The sequence below is a fragment of the Prionailurus viverrinus genome, chromosome A2, assembly GCF_022837055.1.
Source record: "Prionailurus viverrinus isolate Anna chromosome A2, UM_Priviv_1.0, whole genome shotgun sequence".
Classification (NCBI taxonomy): domain Eukaryota; kingdom Metazoa; phylum Chordata; class Mammalia; order Carnivora; family Felidae; genus Prionailurus; species Prionailurus viverrinus.
In genome coordinates this window covers 109209350-109225781 of record NC_062562.1, presented here as the reverse complement: position 1 = coordinate 109225781, position 16432 = coordinate 109209350, and positions in this window count along the sequence as shown.

Genomic DNA, 16432 nt, shown 5'->3' with positions numbered 1-16432 from the left:
ATAAAAAAAATAAGTAAACTTTTTTCATATTGGGATCTAGGGCACTGTAAGAAAGGTATTCCAATTGATGGCAGAAAGCCATTATGAGGAAACAAACTGTATATAAGCATGGGGACACAGCCTTTGTAGCTCTGAAATAACTTACACAAAGAACTCATATATAAATTTGGCTCACCTCAGCAATGCTTTTTCTTTAAATTACACAGAAATCTGAAATGCATTGGGTGTATGTAAGGGCAAACTGTGGCCCTGAGTAAAAATGTGTATTTAAAAGGGGAAATGTGGAAGTAATTATTACCTTGATGTATTTACCAGAATGCACAGAATGTATTCAGCATGTCTCGCTTGGGCATTGAGGGTTTCGCAGAACACCTATGACTCTAAAACTCCAGCATTTGGCATCATGTGATCCGGGAGTTAGTGATAAACTACCTTTACCCAGGCACTGTTGTCTTGGAAAGCCTCAAGGAGCCAGGCTGCTGAGAAGAACTGAAATCATTATTTGAAATGAATGAGTCAGTCTTCTCTGGTTCAAAATGAACAGTGTTGCAGGCAGGCACTTTCGAGAAATAAACAGGAACTTTTGTTTCCTTCCACATGGAGACTAAAAAAGCCAGGCAAAGCAAAGTGTGCTAAGTAATGGCAAAAAATTCTAGTTGGATTTCATGATTACTGTTGGGCCTTTAAATTGTACCTCTAAACCAAACATTCATATTTCCTGCAAACCAGACTTAAAAGGAGGCTCTGGCCAGTATTAAGAAGTGTCCATATGCCCAAGAGTGGGGAGTATGTGTATGTACCCATGGGTTCCAATGCGCTGGCTACGGTAGATATACTGTGCAGAGTAACCTGAAGTGGGGAAAGTGTACGGTGGGAATCCAAGCCAAAGACCTTGAGGAAATGTCCAAAGTAGAAAGCTGATGAAAACATAGGAAAGTCCCTAATTCAGAGATGCAGAGACAGAGCTACAAGTGGGGCCCTGGGAAGGAAGCCACACTGAAGTAGACAGACCATAAACAACATGGAGTGTCCCCTCTGATTTCAGCACAAACCAGTGAGGATTTAGGGTTTATTTTAATGGGACTACAAGTGCCTAATCCATGAATATATAGAGCCAGCCAAATAGAACAGGATCATGAGATCTAAATGTTTGCATTTGTCTTGGTTTCTGGAATGGTAGATAATAACAATTGCCTTTTTACAGCAAAGTTCCAGGACACATTGCTACTCCTCCTGTTCCTCTGTGATCACACCTCACAGACTCTGTAAGTGAATTTGAGATTAACGGATACAAATAAAATGCTGAGCTTCTGAAGTGAGGGAGTTTTCAGGTTATATAGAACCTTCAAATACCATACCTAGTAGAAGGGAGCAAGACTTAGTTCAGTCTAGGTAAGTACATAGCCGTTTTCTGCTGAGGACAAATGTTGGAAAGGCCATCCTAGGTAAAGAAGAAACACCATGTGTAAACAAACCAGTGTACCTAAGGAACTAGAGTGATTTATTATGGATGGACCACAGATTATTGGCAGGGAGTGGCAAAAGGCATGGTTAGAAATGTTCAGGCTAAGGCCAGATTCTAAAGGAACTAGCTAACCCATGTTATGGAATTTTAGCTTTATCTTGTAGGCCATGATGAGTGATTAATACTACTAATGGGATGATGGGGACGGGGTCAGGGATCACATGTTTCAGTGTATACTCCAGAAATCTACCTCTGGCAACAAGATGAATAGTTTGGAATGAGCAAACCTAGTGGTAGGGGAAATCAGTTAGAAAGTGTTGCAATCGTTCAGTGAACAAAATAATGGATATTATGGAATAAGCAGCAACAGAACAACTGAGATAGTGGACTCAAGAATATTCAGGAGAAAATGTGGCAGTACTTATAGAAATGGACCATCAGGGCCAGTGGGGTTGTTTGGTAGTATGGAATACAGGAGAAAAAGCAGATGTGTCATGGAGGAGGGAACAAAAGAGACAAGTTTCATTTCGAAAATGACGTGTCTGTGTGGCACATCTGGGTGCATTTGCTTAGGATCAGATGGAATTACTGCTTTTAGAATTAAATTCTGTTATTCAGTTCACTTTTTGTTGCAAGTGACACAAGCCCAACTCTAACTAGTTTAAACCAAATGAACGGATTTATTAGCTTTTTCAAGGGGACACAGCTGGATTCAGAGATCTAAACATTATTCTTAGGACTTTGTCTCTTATTTCTCCTTGCTTCTGTTTGGCTTCAATTTCAGTGGCTCCTTTCAGGAGGCAGTAAGATGAATACGGACAGCTCTACCCTTACGCACTCTCGATTCCTGAGGAAAAGAACATGCTCTTCCTATTGTCTATGTCAGAATTTCTGGATTCTGATTAGCCTGATTTGTCTTGCACGAATCCCGTTCCCAGGGCATGAAATACTTGGATTGTCCAAGCCAGGGTCACGTTCCCAACCTGGAGGCCAGGTTCCAGGTAAGGCACCCTGTCTGACCATCCCCAAAGAACCGCATGCGATTGAGAGAGGTGCATCTGAGTGGCAAATAATACACCTCTAGTGGAATGGCAATGAGACAACTAGACGTTTCTCCTGCAGTTGACTGTCAAGACTCTGGCAAGCAGTGAAGGTGACTTTAAAACATGTGAACAAGATAAATCTCTTCCGAGTTAGCCCTGCCTTCAAAGGCTCCAGAGCTTGGCCCGCACTATAAGGAGAACCAAAACAGATCTCTAACACTAAAATTCAAGGACTTTTTAAGTTTCTTTTTGACCTTCCTAGGATGGTTTTTAAAAGTTTGGTAACCAATTGGACAAACAAACAGAATTCCTTGGGAAGAATGTTTGGAACCAAACCACACCCCACACCCACTAAAACCCCCTCCCTCTGTCACCACACACACACACACACACACACACACACACACACACACGATGCAAGGCTGAGAGAAACCAGTGTAAGTGTTTGGGGAGTGGGGGTGGACACAGGAGAGAAGAAGATCACAGTTCCTGGCCTGGAAGCCTGGGAAAGGAGCTGCTTTTGTTTAAGGCAGCTGCCTCCAATCACCCCAAAAGGTGTTTAGTCAGATTGGATTCTCCAAATAACTGAATTCCATCCCTCCCCCTGCTGGGGCTGTGTAGCTTTTGGAAGTGATTAGAACTGCCTGGAAACCCTGAGTTGGAAAGGTAAGCAGAATGGGGAGCTTGACTCAGTCAGTCCCATTCTGGGCTTGGGCAGATCCAGTGACTGCCCTGGCATCCTGGGCGCCAGACCATCCTCTGCCTTGCTCTGTGCCAGCAGATCCAGGTGGCTGCTTGGGTTCACAGGGAGCTTTGCAGCCTGGGGAGAGCAATACCCCTTGAATCTCAGCTGCAGCGTGAGTGCAGGACTAGGCTTCAAACACTATAGTGCATGGCCATGACTATAGCCTGAAGGACAATTTTAAAATATTCAGACCTGTAGGATGTGGGCCTTGGACCCTGCAGATCTTAGGGGCAAACGTGTCTCTAGCACTATCAATTCAAGGCCTTTTATACTGTAAGAAACACATACTTAAAATAAATCTAATTTCGATCATGGTGAAAAGAGAAATGTCTCTTTCCCAAAAGATGGTTTACTATTACTGAAGTAACATACTTTCAATTTCACTGGATTTGCCTTTTAATTAAGTAGGTTTGCCATTAAGAGTCATATAGGATAGGGGCACCTGGATGGCTCATTCAGTTAAGTGTCTGACTCTTGGTTTCAGCTCAGGTCATGAGATTGAGCCCTGCATCAGGCTCCACACTGGGCATGAGGCCTGCTTAAGATTCTCTCTCTCTCTCTCTCTCTCTCTCTCAGAAAGAAAGAAAGAAAGAAGAAAAGAAAAGAAAAGAAAGAATCACATAGGATAATCCACCATGAGGAATACTTACAAATTGACTTATATTCTATTTGGTTTTACTTAAAAAGTATTTTATTAATTAATTATTTAATTTTACTCACTAGATTACTGGGTTATTAAAAAAGGATAAAAAATAAAAACCCAGTGAAGAATTATACAGGGCCAGGTCCCCAACAAAGGAGCTTCTGTCCACACGGAGTTTGGGGTCTGGCCAGTGGCACATGGCAGCGTTCTGGTTCACCAACCTGGAAACTCCCAAATCCCATACTACTGGGATTTTTACGGAGGCCTTCTCAGGTAGGAATGATCAAGTTTTAACTCTGTTTTCAACTCCCGTCTCCTCTCTGGAGAATGGAAGGTGGAGGGCTGAGAATTCCAAGCTTCAAATTATGGCTTGTCTTTCTGGTGACCGGCTCCCATCCAGGAGGCATCCAGAAGCCCATGCGGGGTCACCTCAAGAGAACAACAGATACTCCTTGTGCTCTTATTGCTGAGGACCTTAATGAGTATGTTAAAGGCATATATTTGTGTTTTATTTTTATAATTTCTTCTGATATTTTTATGGGTTGAAATGGAGTTTTCAAGAATTTGTGTGAGATTTGGAATATTTCATTTACAGGGAAATTTGTCAGATTTCACCTATAGGTCAATCCTATGAACGATGATCGAGTAGGAACAAATTACATTCTTGCTGGGGTCAGTCACTTTTGAGAGTCACCTGTCAGAGTGCTTTTTGTAAGTGGTCACTTGCCTGCACTGCCCATTAGCCAATTTGTGGCCCAGCGCAGAGCAGCCAGGAACTTTGCTACCTCACGAAGCTGATTTTCTGACGCATTCCCCTCTGTTGCAGGATTCTGGACCATCTTCAAAGGCCTTTGCCTGGTTTTTGTCAAAGCTTGAAAATGTGAAGGGACAATAAATATGCAATCTGCTTTAATTTATAATGTTATTTTAATTCTAAAAAGTGTCCCCAGATATAGTAAATACAGTTGGTGCTAGACTGATGGATAATAGAATAATTCTGCAAATAAAATACAGAAGAATAGGTTCCTTTAAGATAATGTATTTTGACTGGTGTTAGCTTCTAATATGGCAGATTGTGTTAGAGTTTTCAAAGCTGTTTGAAGTCTGTAGATGTTTTCAGTTTTAGTAACCTCAAAAACAGATGTTTAAAAAGTCTTATTGTGCGTTTGTACAAATGGTGTATAGGAAGAGTGTTTGCAGAACACAGATTACCTCAGCCCTGTCCTGTGAGTCTCTGTCTTCGGTTGTGTTTTTTATGGTCTGTGGTACATAAACTTTTTAGACAGTGGGAGGAGACAGTAGCTGAAATAAAATTAAATTTCTTACCATGGGAGAACTTTTATTACAACTTCCTCTGTGACTGAGCAGAACCCAGAAAGAATCGACAGTCTTTAGCCACAGAATGCTCTTGAGGCATTTCTGAGAAATATATTTAATTTGTATAATCACTGGGTAAAAAAAACTATTTCTGGTAAGTAGTCCACACATCTAAGTGCTGTCAAAACCACATAAAATTTGGGTTCAGATCAAACTATATTCTTACTAACTATGTATGCTCAAAGGAATTAGAACACCATCTATGAATTAGGGAATAATTACTGACCCAATAAGGGTATTCTGAGGAAGAAGTAAAGTAAATGAGTCACGAAATACACATATAATAGGTGATCAGCACTAATATGAACGTATGTCTGGCCATGACTTTTCACACTATTCCAGTTAATAGTACTTGACATCTGACACATGTACCCACTTCAAAAAAGCAACAGTTCATCTGAAGCTTTGCAGAGATGAAACATAATAAATGCAGTACAAATTTAATGCCATATAAATGTATTTTAACTCGTGTAAGCACTGGAAGAAATGACTATAAATACAATATTTTCCCATTTTATTAAAATTTTTGTCTTTACCTCATGTTAATAAAATGTACATATTCATATATTAAAATCTGAATAGCTTTATTTCACTTGTTTGGAATTAAGATGCGGTTTTTCATTACTTTACCCCAATTACTTTATGATGTATTATTAATCTTTCACAGCTTGTTTTTTGAATGTTTATTTATTTTTGAGAGAGAGAGAGAGAGAGAGAGAGAGAAAGAGTGTCCATTTGGGGGGAAGGGGCAGAGAGAGAGGGAGACAGAGAATCCCAAGCAGGTGCCACATTGTCAGTGCAGAGCCTGACAAAGGGCTCAATCCCACGAAACATGAGATCATGACCTGAGATGAAATCAAGAGTCAGAGGCTTAACTTGACTGAGCGCCCAGGCACATGGCACTTCTGACCACCTAAACATTTTCTTCCTTGGCTCTCCTTTAACATCAAATCTAAAATGTTCCAAGACGAACCTCAAGTTTATTATCCTTCTTCAACTTCTACCCCCAAACAGCCATTCCTTTTGCTATTTCTGTTAATGGTGCCTTTTGTCCACGTCACCTAAACTTGAAATTTCCTCCCTTTCTTTTAACTTCTTATCCAAACTTCTAAATTATTAAAATATTAACTTGAAATCATTTTGCCATGTAATTTATATATATTATATATATATATATAATAGCACATATGTGTGTCCACATGTTAGAGCTTGTGTATATGTGTATATACACACACACTAGCTCTCTGTGTCCTATCATTTATATGTATGTACATATATACCTAACTAAATATATATATATATATATACACATATATACCTGTATATGTAAAGAGCAAGTATTTTGTTGTTACTATATGAGATACAGAGAACCTTACATTACAGAAGTAATGTTTCATTTATTCTACTCTTCCAGTCATGAAGTTGATATTATGATTAGTTCCATTTTTCAGATAAGGAAAGAGTTTCTGGAACTTACTTAAGCTCAAACAAATAAGAAAGAAAAGAGTTGGGGTTTCAAATCCAGATCAGTATGACCCCAAAGCTTACATGCTCTTCTATCTATTCCATCCCTCTGAATCACAATGTCACTTCTGTTCTTGAACCCGTATTAACCTCTATTACATTCTCTCCTTTCTGTACCGTGTGTTTTGCCCTCAATGCAATTTACAATTCATCACATGATTCATTCTCTTAAAACACAGTTCTATCTTGTCTTTCTTCTACTAAAAATTTGTGAATGGTTCTTACTGCAAATTGCCTCTGTTACCTTTATGCCATCCCTCTATTAAGGTTCTCCAGAGAAACTGAATAGGTGTGTATATCTAGAAACAAACTTATTTTAGGAAAGCGGCTCAGGTAATTGTAGAGTTTGACAGATTCAATATCTGCCAAGTAGGCTGGCAGACTAGACACCCAGGGCTTAGCCAGTTTTACACTCTAAGTGCAAAGGCTGTCAAGGTTGAAGACACATGAAAGAAGAATTGTTGCAGATGAAGTCCAAAGGCAGTCTGTTGCAGAATTCCCTCTTGCTGAGGGAGGTCAGCCTTTTGTTTAATTCATACCTTCACCTGACTGGATGAGGCCCACCCACATTATGGAGGACAGTCTACTTTACTCAAAATCAATCAATTTAAATGTAAATCTCTTTCAGAGTAATGTTTGACCAAATATCCAGGCACCTTGGCCCAGTCAAGTTGATACATAAGAGTAACCAATATGGAAACTATTCAACAGGTTCCTTATAATTTAGCAAAACTGGGCACTTATGGGTATCTCAAACCACCCTATTATATCCTATCTTCTCCCTTTAATGGCACTATTACCTTCGCTTGAACAGCTCACTCCTCTTGCAACTTACCATTCAATAAAAAAACAGGCTTAATGAATGAAGAGATAAATATAAGAAGAAAATGAAAAATGGCACTCGATATATTAAAGCTAGTATTTCCTGAAGTCATAAAAATAAGGCTTTCCACAAATGCTAACCCAGCCACCAGAGTTATTTGTCATACAAACAGTAACTCTGGAATTTTGCCTTTTCATCTGAAATGTAAAGTGATGAGGAATACAGCATCACTGGTCAGTAAAACTTTCTGTGATGATAAAGATACTGTGACCTGTACTATCCAACATGGTAGCCACTAGCCACATGTGGCTATTAAGCACTTGAAATGTAGTTAATTAAAATAGTTAATTAAATAGTTAATTAGTTTTACTAATGAATGCAATTTTCTCATTTCATTTAATTTTCGTTAATTCAAATTAATGTGGCTATATGTGGCCAGTGACTACTGCGAGCAGTGCATGACTCAACAATCTAGAGAGTCTCCTAATTTAATTCTTTTTGAAAATTCTGTCATAGTATTTAATTCTAACTGTGTAATCAGATAGGTTGGAAACTTAAATCTCCATAGAAATACTGTTAAATAGAGATTATGAAACTGACAATGGAATTTTCTGGAAAATAGCTCAATCTGTATTTGGTGTAAGATATTCCTATGTGACAAAACTATTTAATAATAATGAGGAAAAATGCACACAATTCACTTTACAGTGTAAAGTGCTTCATACCTTAATTTCTATATTAGCAAAACAGAGCTAAAAATAAATATTTTATTGGTGTAATCATGAGCACCAAATGGAATAATACATGTTTTAACAGTTTTTAAGCATGTAGCAGATCCTCAACGTAGTGTTTTTCTCCCCGATAAATTTTTTAAGTTAATTTCAAAAATGTTTCCTATATAACCGTATGATAGTCTGAAGGGTAATCTTTGTTTTTATTTCTTGTTGACTTTGGTTTTGTTTCTTAAAAAAAAAAATTAAGCCACAAAGAACAACAATAAAAAAAACCACAGTGCCATATAAATCACAAGTCAAAGCAGGGCAGAGTTCAAACACTAAACAAAAGAAAAACATTCTTCACCTTGAAGGCCCTTTTTTTCCCAAGCCAGCAAGCTAAAGGATTTCTCCATCCCTGTTGGTGCTGGCAAGGACGCCACAGCCTATTTGTTTTCCTTCTCATCTCCCTTTGCTTCAAGTGCTCATTTCTAAGCCTTGCCACCGGAGATCCTGGCCCCCATCCTTTGAAAGAGACCCTATCATTTAGGAAAGGACTTGGGGCGGCCAGGTTGCCTAGCGGCTCCATGCCCCCGCAGGACTGCCAAATATGTGGGAGTAACTTCCTGCTCCTTAGGGGCTGTGCCCTGGCACCCTCATTGCCAACAGCTGTGTGGGGTCTATTCTCGCCAGGGCCCTCCCATGCATTGCTGAAACATTCTTGGAAAGCCAAGTTCCAAAGCTAAACAAACAGCACAGATAAAGTTTGCAACAATATGCATTGGCATTTTACAGCATGGTTATGAGGAGCATTTAGGGAAAGTATAACACACCTACTAACATTCACACTCTACAACAACAATATCGTCCCCAAGGATAAGAAACCTACACGTGTACTGATACAGAATTCTCATTTGAAGTAGTCCTCCACAGAGATCCTTATTTTAAAGGAGCCATCGAGTTTCCTGTTATTGTCTTTGCTTTTCTTTTTCGAATCTCCAGACTCAGAATATTACTGATGCCCCCCCATAGGTGGAAGGACTCTCTCCTCAAACCTCCTAGTATTCGCAAGGCTTGTGAAAAATGAATTTTAGTGTAAAACTTGAAAAACATAATTTAACCAGAATAATTAGTCAATAAATATTGCTTCAAGTAAGACTCATTGTCATAAAAGTGGTGCATTGAGGAGCAAGGTCATAAGCTGTTGGATAGGTCTCAGTTTACGCTTACATGTGCAAATATCTCTCTGTCAAGGGATAGAAAGTACGCCGCTTCCTTTAAGAATCTTTTCTAGTTTTCTAAGCCCTCTTACATTCAAGAAGCACATGCTCAATTCAGTGGCAACTTGAAAACGTGTGACAGATGTATAATAAAATACCGCACCTATGCTCACACTAAGGGCTCAGAAGGAAAATTAAATCTTTCTAAGTAGGAGAGTTCAGGCAGTCATTTTTTCCACACTTTCCTATATGTGCTCCAGGCTCTGGAATGTACTGAGGAATGCATATTGAATGATTTGGTACAGATATTTTTCTTCAGTTTTTCTTCAGATTTTATTGCGTTCACAGGGAAATATGAAATCACTAGGTTATCTTATCCATAGGTTTATATAGAAATGAAATAATGTGTTTAATACTTAATGGATGTGTAAGAAGGAAAATGTTTTTCTCCCCGAAAAAAAAAATCAAATACAGTTAATACCAGTTATAATGCACTTTCCAAAACCTTACATTTGGTTTAGGCTGCAGAGCTGAAAATCAAATCAAATCACATCTTCCTTCCCTATGGCAAGATACAGCAATGGTTCATTTATCAGGCATTGTTAAAAGATGAAGTGCTCCATGTAAAAGAAGTGCCCAGACATGAATTTTATTCCTTTATGTGTAAATTGAAAAGGAAAAACACACGAAAAAACACACTAAAAATATATATTATATGTTGCCCTCCTATGCCATATGCCCAGAATATAATTTAATCAATTTTGAAACTAAGCTCAGGCACTTATTAAATAACTTTGGTAAGTTAGTAAAACCCAGTTCAGCCATTTACTAGTTTTATAATTTTGGCAAATTAGTTAGCCTCTATTTTCTCATCTGTCAAGCAGAGATCATTATACCTATGTCACAGTTTGAATTAGCTAATCTATATAAAACACCTCATAAAATGTCCAACACATAGACCTACCCAGCATAACCTCTTGGCCAACCCTGTGGATTCTACACAGACTGTCTGGATTTGAATCTGCGTTTGTGACTGCCTAGCGAGCAAACTGGAGCCATGCTTTTAACTTACCCTCGCTGTGCCTCAGTTTCCCCATCTATAAAATGGAGATGATAATAATACATAAGGATATATAAGTAATACACATAAAGCCTTTAGAGCAGTGACTTACATATATAAGCAGGGTTCAATCACATTAACTATGATTAATATTTTCTGAAGCATTTCTAAATGATCCAACTGTATATAATTTTGGCAGATGTGTGTGCGTGTGTGCGGTGGGTGGTGTATTATTTTTCTCTGTTTACTTACTTTGATTCTCTCACTAATCTCTCCCTAAATATCAGCCATAAAATGTCTTCGGAAGTAGATCCATATCCATTTCCAAGCTTTGGCATTTTCTGTGTTTGTCAATTTGTTTTGTTTTTCCTTCCTGTTTTCATTGGAAAACATCATAGTCAAATACTGGGGGAAGACTAGGGTGGCTGAGGAAATGATAGGTCCCTTCAGAATCTGCCAACAGAATCTGTAGCAAAAGTGGTGACTTAGTAAGAAGTTGTTGTCACTCAAGCAAATAGTAAAAAGAAACTGTAGTAGCAAATAAAATGGGTGTTGTCAGTATATTAAATTCAGATTTTTACAAGAAGGGTCTCTGCCTCTGTATACTCTTCTCCAAAAGCAAGGCTTTGAGGGGGAGAAGGGTCAGAGGATATCCCCACCTAATGTCCACATTCTCCCTTTCTGACTCATTCTCCTGGTGCCTGCCCATCGTTCCTCAGCCTACTTCCAGATTACTGTACTGAGATATACTTCTCTAGACCCAAGGGGTGGTGGTGGGGAAGCTCTGTGTTGAAATAAGAATAAAACTAGGATGCCTGTCCTGTCCACATTTATGTGCTTGGGGAAACCTCATGGTGGGTGGGAGACAGCCAGGCCTGAGACACATTGGAGGCCAGAGGGCAGCAGACTGGCTTCCCTACATTTCCACCTTTAAGTGTGAACTTTGAATCTGCATCCCTGCGTCATTGTAAAGTAGGTATATCGAGGTAGGAAGATATAACATGTTTAAATAATAGCTTACGTGTTTGATTTAGAAGTTTAAAATATTAGACTATGGTATGTTGATCTCCAATATACTCCTGTTTCAGTTTTCATAAATAAGAGGAGGTCTGTCTAAATTTTCCAACTGGGGTGCTTCTTAATATTTGAAGATTTGAAACTTGGAGACACAGGGCATAGTTTCACTATGGCTTATAGTTGAAATTAAAAATATGGAAAGACACAGATATGTGAGACAAGATAGACCTCAAACCATAATGAAATACTACTAAATACTTAACAGAATGGTTAATACTAAAAGGACTGATGACATCAAATGTTGATGGAGATGTGGATAAACTCATTTTTAGTGAGAACGCGAAACAGTATGAGCCCTTTCTATAAAGGTCTAATGGTTTCTTATAACACTAAACATGTATCTACCTATGACCTAGCAATTCTACTCCAATGTATTTAGCCAAGAAAAAATTTTTAAGTATGTTCACAACACGCTTTTTGTAGTAGTTAAGAACTGGAGATGATCCAAATGTTCATAAATAGAAGACTGAATGAAACTCTGATATATCCATATAATGAAATATTACTACACTAGAATAGAATACAAAATGATGAATTTCCAATTAAAAAATATGGAAGAATTATAAAAAAACATTCTGCTAAGTGAAAGAAGCTTTAGACACACCCAAAAAAGAATATACATTGTATAATTCAATTTATACAAATTTGAGAGCAGATAAAACTAATCTGTGTTTAAAAGGATCTGAAAATTAACTGCCTCTGGGGGGATGGTGGTGGAGAACAAGAGGGAAGGAAATGATAAAGCGTTGTCTGATGAAGGTAAAGGGTATGTATAGGCTTGTGTAGAAGGATAGACTTCTTGGAGAACAGGGAGCAGAAATTCCTGGAGCTAGGGATGTTTCTCATAGTGAGAAGCTGGCCAAGATTTGGAATTCTATCAGTAGCAAGAATTCCCAAGATACTTTTTTTTCCAGGGAAGTGGCAGAATATCAGAGTAGAATTGTTTGGTGCAACTAGAAAGGTCCTACCTTAAGCACCAGGTCTGGGGCCCATGGCAAGTATCCTAGGGTCCCCACCTTGCACAGGAGCAGCCTTCTTCAAGCAATCAGTTGGCCTTAAATAATGAGTAAATCAGAAGGGACACATATGGATTAAAGACCAGAAAGGACTCCCTGAATGGGCTAACTTTTGTGAGGTCCTGGGGTTTTCACGTGATTCGGAAAGGGTAAACAAATTGGCTGTGACTGAATTTTATACGGTACTGGAAAGTGAGGTCTCAGTCAGAATAGAAAAATTAAGTCATGTTCTGGGTCTTCTACTTCGAGTTTATGTTTAAAAGTTTAGCTCTCTTTCAGAGGGATTAGGCTTATGTGTGTGGCCCGGAAGGCGAAAACCATGATAAATGCATGGAAGTTTTACAGAAGTCAGTGTCAGCTCAATATAAAGAATATTTCCTTTGGGAGCTATAAAACCAGAAGGGGTAATGTGTTCATCAGCTAATAATACATGTTCTGGTTCACTTAAAATGTGATATTCTCTTTGCAAATTAATAAATGCTATTCTAAGACATTAACACAAAAATAAAAAACAGAGTAGGCTGCTGTTGTAAACTTATCTAAACTGATTTAGTCTTTCAGAATTATTGGGTTCCTCTATTGTGAAAATAATTTTGCAATATATACACGTATCAAATCATCACATTGTGTACCTTAAACTTACACAATTTTATATGTCAATTATATCCCAATAAAGCTGGAAAAAAATAATTATTGGATTCCTTTTGTGTCTGTAGCCTCCAGTACCTTGCCACTATTTGCTGTTTTATGACACAAGCAAGTCTCAGGCTAAATGCCACCAACATATATTTATTAGCAAGTATATACAGGTCAGGAATTCCACTTGCAAACTGGATAGAGTTTCTTTGTTCTTTTGGGCACTCCTACAATTAAACAAAAGAGTCCTGTGAGGCAAATGTGACAATAATCCAGTAGCAAAATTGTGTTTGTCTGCTAATCAAAATGAGGGGTGTAACCCTAGGCACAGGACACAATTTTGAGAAGTTGAACTAACCAAGATTTTTATACCTCAGTCAACCCAAAGCAGAAGTGATCAGTCCATGCTTTTTTTAATTTATTTTTTAATATGAGATTTATTGTCAAATTGGTTTCCATACAACACCCAGTGCTCATCCCAACAGGTGCCCTCCTCAATACCCATCACCCACCCCCCATCAACCCTCAGTTTGTTCTCAGTTTTTAAGGATCTCTGATGGTTTGGCTCCCTCCCTCTCTAACTTTTTTTTTTCTCCTTCCCCTCCCTCATGGTCTTTGGTTAAGTTTCTCGGGATCCACATAGGAGTGAAAACATATGGTATCTGTCTTTCTTTCTATGACTTATTTCACTTAGCATAACACTCTCCAGTTCCATCCACGTTGCTACAAAAGGACATATTTCATTCTTTCTCATTGCCAAGTAGTATTCCATTGTGTATATAAACCACAATTTCTTTATCCATTCATCAGTTGATGGACATTTAGGCTCTTTCCATAATTTGGCTATTGTTGAGAGTGCTGCTATAAACATTGGGGTACAAGTGGCCCTATGCATCAGTACTCCTGTATCCCTTGGGTAAATCCCTAGCAGTGCTAATGCTGGGTCATAGGGTAGGTCTATTTTTAATTTTCTGAGGAACCTCCACACTGTTTTCCAGAGTGGCTGCACCAATTTGCATTCCCACCAACAGTGCAAGAGGGTTCCCGTTTCTCCACATCCTCTCCAGCATCTATAGTCTCCTGATTTGTTCATTTTAGCCACTCTGACTGGCGTGAGGTGGTATCTGAGTGTGGTTTCGATTTGTATTTCCCTGATGAGGAGCGACGGAGACCATATTATCTTATACAGTGCTCATTTTGTCCCAGAAAAATATTCTAATTTTCTTAATGATAATTACAATACTATCTGATACTAAGCAGGGATCAAGACTCAGGATGATTGAATTGGTTATGATCATCATTCTGCAATGGAGAATTCTGATGAGGACTTTCCAAGCAGTAGTTAACCATCCTTGGGGTGTGTAATTTTCAGTAAAATTCTTTACCTTAACTCATCATCCCTCAGGCACAGATTAAAACTAATACGCACATTTATATCACTTTATTTAAACTGAAGTATTCTCAGATAATTTATAGAAAATGTAACATCTCTTTCATAAAGCCATGAGTTCTCATTAATATAAGTGATCAGATGGAGGCTGTAAGATCAATTGTTAGGGTCTTTACTGTCGGAGAAAATTCCTTCAGTGATCCTTTGGATCCTCCTGTCATTCTAAAATTATCATTATTATTTTTTTTTACCTCAGATATCTAACTAGTGATGAAACTTGGAATGGAAACTGTTTCTCCTTTTGATCACCATCTCCTTTAGTCTGGCTGCTAGATTTAACAGGTTATTCAATATATTCGTATTTCTAATCATTTCGATTAAATCTTGTAATTCCCACACCCACTGATTTTCTTACTGAATATTATTTAAATCTTTCTTTATTATCATTTTCATTTTTGTTATTTTTATGATAAAATTTAGAGTTTAAGTGTTTTACTCTGCAGACTAATTGCAAACCACATTTTAGATGAAAAATGAATAATAAATATGGTATTAACCTCCTCTAAAATGTTAAATAAAAATTACTCTCGACATTCATTAAACTTACAAGTGAAGCTTTCAGTTACTCCACAGCTCACTATTTATACAGTAATTTGGTATATTTGTAATCTGTCAGAAAGGCCATATAAAATATCAACATTTTCTTTTTCTACAGATTAAAAGCTATGAATTTTAATATGTTGAAATAAGTTAAAAGGTTACAGTAGGTATATTCTCTTCTGTGAAGTTCAAAATGCAAACTTAAGCATAATTCTAAATATTAGGACATAATGTAAAATAAACATTAGGACTGAATGATATCTTTGGTGAAGTCACTATTTAAAAGCAATTAGGATTGCTCTAATTTTCACAGTGAAATTGAACCTATTTTATTAGATAAAAATATTATGCAGGAGAATCAGGCTTCTGATTATTCTAAGATAACTTTCCCGTTTCTTTACTGATAAACCTTTCTTCCTGTCATCACTTCCAAGTTTCAAGGAATGTGAAAACCAACAAAAGGAACATACTGTTCTGTCGTGTCAGGCTTGGTGGTTTTATGGAAACTTGACAGGATCCCTCCTTCTCCTAGCTGTCCATATACTCTCAACAAGGACAGCTTAAAAAAAAGGCCAAAACAAATGTTTCCTTTCTGGGGTTTTGAGGCCATTACTTCCAGTTGAGAAATAAAGGCACACATTTAGTGGCTTGGTCTGTTGCAATAAATACTATTCAATATTGGAAAATTTGAACAAGTGATGAATTACAAGTCTAAAAGTGTGTTGTTTTTTTAATGAACATGCTGGTAGATTATTGATCAAGATGTCACCTTTAATTTTAGCATACCAAGTACTATGGAAAATGCATCCACATCACAATGTCATAAAGGGTTTCCAAAACAGTTGGCCTCCTACATTGTACTGCAGCAGTGAGTATAAACTAAAATTTCCTGGAGGAGAGAGGCCTTGTGTTATTGATCATTATAACCTAGCCTCCCAGTGGCTGATTACTGAATGGGGAAAACCAACAGTGCCTTAAGATGGCAACTGTTTTGTATAGATATAGTGAAATAAGAACGGGATTGATTAGTGGTCAGAAACCTGAGACTCTCCTTCTAATCCTATGTCCATGAGCAAGCCTCATTCTCCTCATTTTTTCTT